At 46.3% G+C, this 11,002-nt stretch overlaps 1 long non-coding RNA gene across 1 annotated transcript; it reads right to left on the minus strand.

Annotated features, from left to right (window-relative positions):
* Nucleotides 1-7,619: 7,619 nt before the first annotated feature.
* On the minus strand, nt 7,620-9,414 carry LOC137517526 (uncharacterized). Its single transcript, XR_011020555.1, has 3 exons — nt 9,233-9,414; nt 7,941-8,075; nt 7,620-7,768 (listed from the first exon to the last, which is right to left on the minus strand). It is a non-coding gene; the product is annotated as an uncharacterized lncRNA (long non-coding RNA).
* Between the last annotated feature and the right edge of the window lie 1,588 nt (nt 9,415-11,002).

Genomic DNA, 11,002 nt, shown 5'->3' on the forward strand with positions numbered 1-11,002 from the left:
AGATCGCTTTAAACTCCCTCTGATATACCTATATGTCTGTAAGATAACATTAAATATTTAATGTTCAGTTGTGTTCCCAACATTAGGGTGCACTGCACAATTTGATTCAAAGGTACAGCAGTCTTCCCACTCTTATGGAGCCCTAGGGTTAAAAAAAAAATAAAAAAATAAAAAAAAATGTTATTGATATCGTTGCTCACACCGTTAGAGTGCACTGCACAATTTCATTTTTTTTCTGCTCCTGCTGCAAAAGTATTTCAGTGTTCCTACTTTCATGGAGCACTGCTATGTCCTGCTATGTTTACTGGTGTCCCTGATGTTGCTGCTGTTTTGTTTATTGGTCTTCCACCTTTCGGGTGACTTTGCCTCCTACCTGCCACCAAAATGGCTTGGCCTTACTGAGGGTGATGGTCAACTTACTATATGACTGAGCCGCTGCTCCTCTCAGGGCCACAAGCTAGGACTTTGCCTACTACCTGCCACCAAAATGGCTTGGGTTTACTGAGGGTGATGGTCAACTTACTATATGACTGAGCCGATGCTCCTCTCAGGGCCACAAGCTAGGACTTTGCCTACTACCTGCCACCAAAATGGCTTGGGTTTACTGAGGGTGATGGTCAACTTACTATATGACTGAGCCGCTGCTCCTCTCAGGGCCACAAGCTAGGACTTTGCCTACTACCTGCCACCAAAATGGCTTGGGTTTACTGAGGGTGATGGTCAACTTACTATATGACTGAGCCGATGCTCCTCTCAGGGCCACAAGCTAGGACTTTGCCTCCTACCTGCCACCAAAATGGCTTGGGCTTACTGAGGGTGATGGTCAACTTACTATATGACTGAGCCGATGCTCCTCTCAGGGCCACAAGCTAGGACTTTGCCTACTACCTGCCACCAAAATGGCTTGGGCTTACTGAGGGTGATGGTCAACTTACTATATGACTGAGCCGATGCTCCTCTCAGGGCCACAAGCTAGGACTTTGCCTACTACCTGCCACCAAAATGGCTTTGGCTTACTGAGGGTGATGGTCAACTTACTATATGACTGAGCCGCTGCTCCTCTCAGGGCCACAAGCTAGGACTTTGCCTACTACCTGCCACCAAAAAGGCTTCTGCTGACTTAAAAAAAAAAACTCACCTTTTTCTTTTTCAGTTTCTTGGTGTCCCCACCGTTAGGGTGCACCGCACTTTTTTAAATAATTTACCACCTTCTCTTGATTATAGATAGCTGTGTTCCCACTGTCAGGGAGCACTCCACAAAAAAAAAAAAAAAAAAAAAAAAACTCACCTGTTCCTGTTCAATTTCTTGGGTGTCCCCACCGTTAGGGTACTCCACACTTTTTATTATAATGTACCACCTTCTTTTGATTATAGATAGCAGTGTTCCCACTGTCAGGGAGCACTCCACACAAAAAAAAAAAAAAAAAACTCACCTGTTCCTGTTCAATTTCTTGGGTGTCCCCACCGTTAGGGTACTCCACACTTTTTATTATAATGTACCACCTTCTTTTGATTATAGATAGCAGTGTTCCCACTGTCAGGGAGCACTCCACACAAAAAAAAAAAAAAAAAACTCACCTGTTCCTGTTCAATTTCTTGGGTGTCCCCACCGTTAGGGTACTCCACACTTTTTATTATAATGTACCACCTTCTTTTGATTATAGATAGCAGTGTTCCCACTGTCAGGGAGCACTCCACACAAAAAAAAAAAAAAAAAAAACTCACCTGTTCCTGTTCAATTTCTTGGGTGTCCCCACCGTTAGGGTACTCCACACTTTTTATTATAATGTACCACCTTCTTTTGATTATAGATAGCAGTGTTCCCACTGTCAGGGAGCACTCCACACAAAAAAACAAAAAACAAAAAAAAAAAACTCACCTGTTCCTGTTCAATTTCTTGGGTGTCCCCACCGTTAGGGTACTCCACACTTTTTATTATAATGTACCACCTTCTTTTGATTATAGATAGTAGTGTTCCCACTGTCATGGAGCACTCCCAAAAAAAATAAAATATACTGAAACTGAATTTCTGGGGGGAGGGTGGAAGGGGTTCAGGTCTGGTTACCTATGGATTACTGGGGGGAAGAGGAGAGGTCTGGCTACCTATGAACTACTGTGGGGAGGGTGGAAGGGGTTCAGGTCTGGTTACCTATGAATTTCTGGGGGGAGGGTGGAAGGGGTTCAGGTCTGGTTACCTATGATTTCCTGGGGGGAGGGTGGAAGGGGTTCAGGTCTGGTTACCTATGAATTATTGGGGGGAGGGTGGAAGGGGTTCAGGTCTGGTTACCTATGAATTTCTGGGGGGAGGGTGGAAGGGGTTCAGGTCTGGTTACCTATGATTTACTGGGGGGAGGGTGGAAGGGGTTCAGGTCTGGTTACCTATGGATTACTGGGGGGAAGAGGAGAGGTCTGGCTACCTATGAACTACTGGGGGGAGGGTGGAAGGGGTTCAGGTCTGGTTACCTATGATTTACTGGGGACAGGGTGGAAGGGGTTCAGGTCTGGTTACCTATGAATTATTGGGGGGAGGGTGGAAGGGGTTCAGGTCTGGTTACCTATGGATTACTGGGGGGAAGAGGAGAGGTCTGGCTACCTATGAACTACTGGGGGGAGGGTGGAAGGGGTTCAGGTCTGGTTACCTATGATTTACTGGGGGGAGGGTGGAAGGGGTTCAGGTCTGGTTACCTATGAATTATTGGGGGGAGGGTGGAAGGGGTTCAGGTCTGGTTACCTATGATTTACTGGGGGGAGGGTGGAAGGGGTTCAGGTCTGGTTACCTATGGATTACTGGGGGGAAGAGGAGAGGTCTGGCTACCTATGAACTACTGGGGGGAGGGTGGAAGGGGTTCAGGTCTGGTTACCTATGATTTACTGGGGACAGGGTGGAAGGGGTTCAGGTCTGGTTACCTATGAATTATTGGGGGGAGGGTGGAAGGGGTTCAGGTCTGGTTACCTATGGATTACTGGGGGGAAGAGGAGAGGTCTGGCTACCTATGAACTACTGGGGGGAGGGTGGAAGGGGTTCAGGTCTGGTTACCTATGATTTACTGGGGGGAGGGTGGAAGGGGTTCAGGTCTGGTTACCTATGGATTACTGGGGGGAAGAGGAGAGGTCTGGCTACCTATGAACTACTGGGGGGAGGGTGGAAGGGGTTCAGGTCTGGTTACCTATGATTTACTGGGGGGAGGGTGGAAGGGGTTCAGGTCTGGTTACCTATGGATTACTGGGGGGAAGAGGAGAGGTCTGGCTACCTATGAACTACTGGGGGGAGGGTGGAAGGGGTTCAGGTCTGGTTACCTATGAATTATTGGGGGGAGGGTGGAAGGGGTTCAGGTCTGGTTACCTATGAATTTCTGGGGGGAGGGTGGAAGGGGTTCAGGTCTGGTTACCTATGATTTACTGGGGGGAGGGTGGAAGGGGTTCAGGTCTGGTTACCTATGGATTACTGGGGGGAAGAGGAGAGGTCTGGCTACCTATGAACTACTGGGGGGAGGGTGGAAGGGGTTCAGGTCTGGTTACCTATGATTTACTGGGGACAGGGTGGAAGGGGTTCAGGTCTGGTTACCTATGAATTATTGGGGGGAGGGTGGAAGGGGTTCAGGTCTGGTTACCTATGGATTACTGGGGGGAAGAGGAGAGGTCTGGCTACCTATGAACTACTGGGGGGAGGGTGGAAGGGGTTCAGGTCTGGTTACCTATGATTTACTGGGGGGAGGGTGGAAGGGGTTCAGGTCTGGTTACCTATGAATTATTGGGGGGAGGGTGGAAGGGGTTCAGGTCTGGTTACCTATGAATTTCTGGGGGGAGGGTGGAAGGGGTTCAGGTCTGGTTACCTATGATTTACTGGGGGGAGGGTGGAAGGGGTTCAGGTCTGGTTACCTATGGATTACTGGGGGGAAGAGGAGAGGTCTGGCTACCTATGAACTACTGGGGGGAGGGTGGAAGGGGTTCAGGTCTGGTTACCTATGATTTACTGGGGACAGGGTGGAAGGGGTTCAGGTCTGGTTACCTATGAATTATTGGGGGGAGGGTGGAAGGGGTTCAGGTCTGGTTACCTATGGATTACTGGGGGGAAGAGGAGAGGTCTGGCTACCTATGAACTACTGGGGGGAGGGTGGAAGGGGTTCAGGTCTGGTTACCTATGATTTACTGGGGGGAGGGTGGAAGGGGTTCAGGTCTGGTTACCTATGGATTACTGGGGGGAAGAGGAGAGGTCTGGCTACCTATGAACTACTGGGGGGAGGGTGGAAGGGGTTCAGGTCTGGTTACCTATGAATTATTGGGGGGAGGGTGGAAGGGGTTCAGGTCTGGTTACCTATGAGTTTCTGGGGGGAGGGTGGAAGGGGTTCAGGTCTGGTTACCTATGATTTACTGGGGGGAGGGTGGAAGGGGTTCAGGTCTGGTTACCTATGGATTACTGGGGGGAAGAGGAGAGGTCTGGCTACCTATGAACTACTGGGGGGAGGGTGGAAGGGGTTCAGGTCTGGTTACCTATGATTTACTGGGGACAGGGTGGAAGGGGTTCAGGTCTGGTTACCTATGAATTATTGGGGGGAGGGTGGAAGGGGTTCAGGTCTGGTTACCTATGGATTACTGGGGGGAAGAGGAGAGGTCTGGCTACCTATGAACTACTGGGGGGAGGGTGGAAGGGGTTCAGGTCTGGTTACCTATGATTTACTGGGGGGAGGGTGGAAGGGGTTCAGGTCTGGTTACCTATGAATTATTGGGGGGAGGGTGGAAGGGGTTCAGGTCTGGTTACCTATGAATTTCTGGGGGGAGGGTGGAAGGGGTTCAGGTCTGGTTACCTATGATTTACTGGGGGGAGGGTGGAAGGGGTTCAGGTCTGGTTACCTATGGATTACTGGGGGGAAGAGGAGAGGTCTGGCTACCTATGAACTACTGGGGGGAGGGTGGAAGGGGTTCAGGTCTGGTTACCTATGATTTACTGGGGACAGGGTGGAAGGGGTTCAGGTCTGGTTACCTATGAATTATTGGGGGGAGGGTGGAAGGGGTTCAGGTCTGGTTACCTATGGATTACTGGGGGGAAGAGGAGAGGTCTGGCTACCTATGAACTACTGGGGGGAGGGTGGAAGGGGTTCAGGTCTGGTTACCTATGATTTACTGGGGGGAGGGTGGAAGGGGTTCAGGTCTGGTTACCTATGGATTACTGGGGGGAAGAGGAGAGGTCTGGTTACCTATGATTTCCTGGGGGGAGGGTGGAAGGGGTTCAGGTCTGGTTACCTATGGATTACTGGGGGGAGATGGGAGAGGTCTGGGTACCTATGAATTACTTGGGAGGGTGGGGGATTAGGTCTGGCTACCTATATTTAACTGGATGGAGAGGTCTGGCTACCTCTATTTATATGTGTATCAGATATACATGCATGGAGATTTATTATCAGATGCATATATATATATATATATATATATATATATATATATATATATATATATATAGATATATATATTTTATTTATACATATACTGTATATACATATGTCCCCAATATCCACCAGCTGTGATCACTTGAAGCCGTATTCATGTGCTTGTCGGTTGCTTACTTGAACCACCAGCAGAAAAAAACGCAAACCTGCTCCAAAATATTCACTGAAACCTCCAGCAAAATCTTTCAGCCCTCCTGAAACTCCTAGCGGCTTTCTGCAATCCTCCTTGCATGGAAGCCGGCGTGTTACCTGACCTGCCTAGAGTCGAGTGATACGCCTGCTGCCGTGAACAGAGTACGTCGGAAAGCCAATAGGAGCATGCTAGGAGCTTCAGGAAGGCTACAAAACGCCGCTGGAGGCTCGGTAAGTATTTTGTAATGCCTGCAAACCAGGCCCAAATTCTTCTCCCCCACCCTAAAGAAAGAACCCCTGAAAGGGACACTGAGCAGGGGCACAGGGTATGTTTTTAAAGGGACTTCAAGATCAAATTAAACGCAAAATGTGAACTTACCCGGGCTTTGCTGTAGCCCAGTGTTGGTCTGTAGTTGGCCGGCGGATCCTGGCGACACTCGGGCCGAGTGTCGGGCTCCTTCTTCCGCATACATCACGCGTAACGTCATTACGCCGGCCGCCTCGCGTCATCACGGTGGCCGGCGTGACAGTACGGCGCATGCGCGATTAAACCACGCATGCGCCGTACTGTGACGCCGGACGCCGTAATGACGTTACGCGTGATGTATGCGGAAGAAGGAGCCCGACAATCGGCCCGAGTGTCGCCAGGATCCGCCGGCCAACCATTTCTGAAGAGGCATTGGGAGAAGACCCGGAGGTACGTCGTGGGAACTACAGACCAGCACTGGGCTACAGCAAAGCCCGGGTAAGTTCACATTTTGCGTTTAATTTGATCTTGGAGTCCCTTTAAGTATACCCAAGTGTATATGAAGTGTATACACTTCCTCTCTTAATCCCTCTCCATCCCGGTATGCCCACTCTCAATGCTATTGAAAACATGGCTCCTACAGAAAGTAGAGCTGAAACATGAAAAATGATGTCTGTGGGTCCTTACAGCGCATGCGCAGTCTCTGTCTCCTCGAATTATTTTCCGACTCTCTGCATCGCATCATAGTTCCGTGCACTATGACGCGTGCCACAGAGAGGAGGGGAGGAAGAAAGTAGAGTAGCCTGAACCTGCATGCGCTGTAAAAGAGAACTAAAAAGCAATGAATAATTGCTACATATACTCTTTACACTTTAAATGTCTATTTTGCACACTGGTGCTTTGTGTTGGACACAGAAGAAGATCTACAAAATTAAGGGATTGCATCACACAAGCAATGTGACACATACAACTAAGTATTCTGCATAAATATATGTTTTTGAAATGCATTGTATTAACAATGTCATTGCATTTATTTTGCGATTATTTAGTCCAACACAATGTGTCAGTGTCAGAGATCGTACAACAAAAGAGAAGAAACTTATCCTTTTTTAAGAAAAAAATTTATTTTTTTGTGAAAAGTTTTTCTTTTCTTTTTTTTTTTTTTTTTAAAGGGGAACTTCAGCCTAAACAAATATACTGTCATTAAGTTACATTAGTTATGTTAATTAGAATAGATAGGTAATATAATCTCTTACCCACCCTGTTTTAAAAGAACAGTCAAATGTTTGTGATTCATGGGGACAGCCATCTTTGTCATGGGGGCAGCCATCTTTTTGGTTGAAAGGAGGTGACAGGGAGCAGGAGACACAGTTCCAACTGTCCTGTGTCCTGATCACCCCTCCCAGCTGCACACCCTAGGCTTCAAATGTCAAATTCAAAATGTTAAAAAAAAAAAAAAAATTGAACCAAAACAGCAGAACGAGAACAACAACCTCAGAAATCCCATCATGCTTTGCCCGGATTCAGGGGCAAAATGCCCGGGCAGTTTTCTTCTGTACAGCTAAAAATGAGGCTTGTATAAGAGACACAAAGTTCTGATGCTGTGAAACACCAGGCCTGTGAACCTTGCTGCATTGTGGAAAATAGCTGTTTACAGCTGTTTCCAACTGCCAAAAAACCATGCAGCAGCTACATCACCTGCCAGCAGTAAAAATCTTCAACAACAACAACAAAAAAAAAACAACAAAAAAAAAACCCCTCAGTCCACCCTACCGCCTACCCCCTGTCCCCTTCAACTGGCGGACCTCCTCCTCCACATTCGCCATATGCTGACGCATTTCAAGCATCTGCTGCTTCAGTAAGCGGATTTCCTGCTCATGCCTCCTCTTCGTCTTCGTCAGCCTCCTCACCTGGCCCCTCAGCCTCGTATATGTTGATAGAGGAACTGTAGAAAAAAATGTGCAAAATAGGTAAACCCAGCAATCCATCAACTTGTACATATTTCAATCTCATTGATCATCCCTAAAATTAAGAACCTGTAATGTAATACATATAACATAGCATTTACTTGCTTTTCCATAGTATGCAATGTTAATCATACAGTAAGAGAATTTTACCATAAAGCGGTGTCCTGGCTCTAAGCAGATAAGCCCTCTGGCTATGATGGCTGGGGCCAGGTGAGGAGGCTCTTGAGGAAGAAGGCCTGGGTGCAGAGGATCCCCGGGGCCGGGCAGTGCGGGTACCACTTGCAGCTGTAGTAAGGAGTAATGAATAATACAATTTAATCAAAATATATGATAAAATGGATAAAAAGTAATAACTTTATTGTTTGAACTACAATTACTTTTATTTCTATTTTCAAGTGAACTTTGATAAGGACCTTACTCTAAACACAGAACAAAAAATCATATTCTTATTCCTTTAATGTATTTATTATACATGAAAGAATATGACTCTTCAATACAGTAAAATAAAACTAGGATAGGCTTTAAAGTGATCCTTTGCGGCTATTGCGGCCTCCGGGACGTAATAGTAGCATAGGGGGCGATATTTTTGCTGGGAACACGAAGAATCACTCGCGTTCCCAATGCCTGTCGGTTCCTGACAGCGAAACCGGAAGTGGTCGCCGTGGGGTCCAGGAGGATCTGAGCGAGGCGGCGAGGGCACCGATCGACTGCAGGGGGCTCAGGGAAGCCACAGTTGAGTCAAAATCTTTTTCTTTTTTTTTTACAGGCTTAAGGATCACTTTAAAGAGAGCACTTGGAACGCAGACTGGGGCAATGGTTCATCTTGTAGTAGGAATACGACCCTGGGCACACAGTCAAGATATCAATGGTGTGGCTCCGAGACAACTCTGTGTATGTTCTTGAGTGGCCCAGCAAGAGCTTAGGCTTCAATACGATTGAATAGCTCTGGAGAGATCTTTAAAAAAAATTGCTGTGCAACAAAGCCGGACCATCCACAAGGCAAACCTAGCCACTTGCCTAGGGCCTGGAGAGGATATAGGGTCCAGATGGACGACAGCACCTATCAAATTTTTCTTAAAAAAAAAAATAAGTTAATTGATCATCAGTGGTTATCAAAAACCAATGTTAAGCCTAGGGGCCCATTTTTTTTAATAACTTTATTTGCATGAATGCAGTATACTCAGTACATATTGCACAAATATCATCACTATGCCCACACAGGAGCACAAAATAATATGTTTTAACCCATTTTGGAATAAGCCCCTAACAAAACAAAATGTGGGAAAAGTGCTGCACTGTGAATACCTTACGGATATATACTTTAACTGTACATACTGCACAACTCTATAGTATTCAGCCCATGGAATTATTTTTTAGGATAAATACATACAGCATATAAAACCCAAAATAGACATACATAAACTAATAGTTTGCTGACTTACATCCTATTTGGGCAACCACCCGCCTGAGCAAGTCCTGGTCCCTCCTCTTAAGGTCGCTCCATAACATTTGGACCTGCTTGGTGGTGAGGTCCCGCCGGTACTCGGCCCTCAGGATCCCCTGCACCCTTCTCACCACGTCCCTTTTCTCCCTCGGGGTGGTGAGGTCATACTGGCCTCTTGTAAATTCCTGGAAAAGAAATATTACAGTATTAATGACCACTGTATTATACCTTCATTAATTAAGAATCTTCTTACTTACAGCATAATGTAAACGATTATAATATTATTCATAATGACAGTTTTCAAAAATTGTGGGAAGCAACCAACTATGACTTCGGGCAGATACTAGGGATCAACGATGACTAGTGCCACCTATAACTGCTGACATTGCTAGCCATAATAACTACATCATTTCATTTCATGTGTGATTGGACTGACAGAGAAGATCCTGTGACAGCAAGCATCAAATATATAATTGAATGGATTCCATGAACTGGCCGCGACGTCTATAGACTTTGTGCCAGTTCATAGCCATGGGCGTCCGCACAAAATTTTCCAGGGGGGGGGGGTGCAAAAAGGCAGGGAAGAAGTGGTGCGCCGCAAATTTTAGAGAAGATGTGTGTGCCGAAAAACCTGAGGGTTATGTTGTGCGGCGCACGTACGCGCCGCCCCCAAAAATGGGTGCGGCCATGGACCAGAATGTGGGTGTGGCCATGGGTGGCGACAAATTTTCGTTTACTTAGCAATGTGGGACATTAGATTAGGACAGTGGTGGCGAAACTTTTGGAGGCCGAGTGCCCAAACTGCAACCCAAAAGTCAATTTATCTATCGCAAAGTGGCAACAGCAATTTAAAACTTCATACAAACGTTTTAACTCATACATGAACATTATTGAAAATCCAAGTTGCAAATAAACTGTGAAGATAAACAATTTCTTTCATCCTACTCCTGAAAAATGTATTCGTTTTTTAGAACCTCACAGTTTTATTTTCCGTTTTAAAAAGCAAAAATGTAGGTTTAATGCTATTGTCTCATAGGATAATCATTCAGCTTTTCCCAGAGGCCCCCAACAAGACAAATGTAGCAATCATGAGGCCCCCAAGAAATCATCAGGCTCCCAACAAGACACATTCAGCAATCTTGAGACCCCCAACAAGACAAATTCAGCAATCATGTTGCCCCCAACAAGACAAATTCAGCAATCATGAGGCCCCCAACAAATCATGAGGCCCCCAACAAGACATTCAGCAATCATGAGGCCCCCAAAAAATCGTGAGGCCTTCAACAAGACGAATTCATCAATCATGAGGCCCCCAACAAGACAAACTCAGCAGTCATGAGGCACATAAATAGACAGGATTTCACATAAATAGGCAGAATGCCCCCTTAATATGGTAGACACCTCTCACCTGGATTCTCAATTCTCCTCTACTGGCTGTTGTGCCTGGCAATACTGTTTTTGGTTGGATTGGGGATGACGTGCGGACTGAAAGGCCTTGCGTGATGCTTGCCTGAAATGTGTCCCAAATTGCGATTTTTTTCCCTGCTAAAATGTGGCCTAAATTGCGTTTACTTTCTGCTGAAATGTGGCCCAAATTGCGTTTATTTTCTGCTGAAATGCAGCCCAAAGTGCGTTCATTTTCTGCTGAAATGTGGCCCAAAGTGCGTTTGTTTTCTACTAAAATGTGGCCTAAATTGAGTTTGTTTTCTGCTAAAATATGGCCCAAATTGCGTTTACTTTCTGCTGAAATGTGGCCCAAATTGCGTTT

Source organism: Hyperolius riggenbachi, chromosome 5 (genome assembly GCF_040937935.1).
Source record: "Hyperolius riggenbachi isolate aHypRig1 chromosome 5, aHypRig1.pri, whole genome shotgun sequence".
NCBI classification, from domain to species: domain Eukaryota; kingdom Metazoa; phylum Chordata; class Amphibia; order Anura; family Hyperoliidae; genus Hyperolius; species Hyperolius riggenbachi.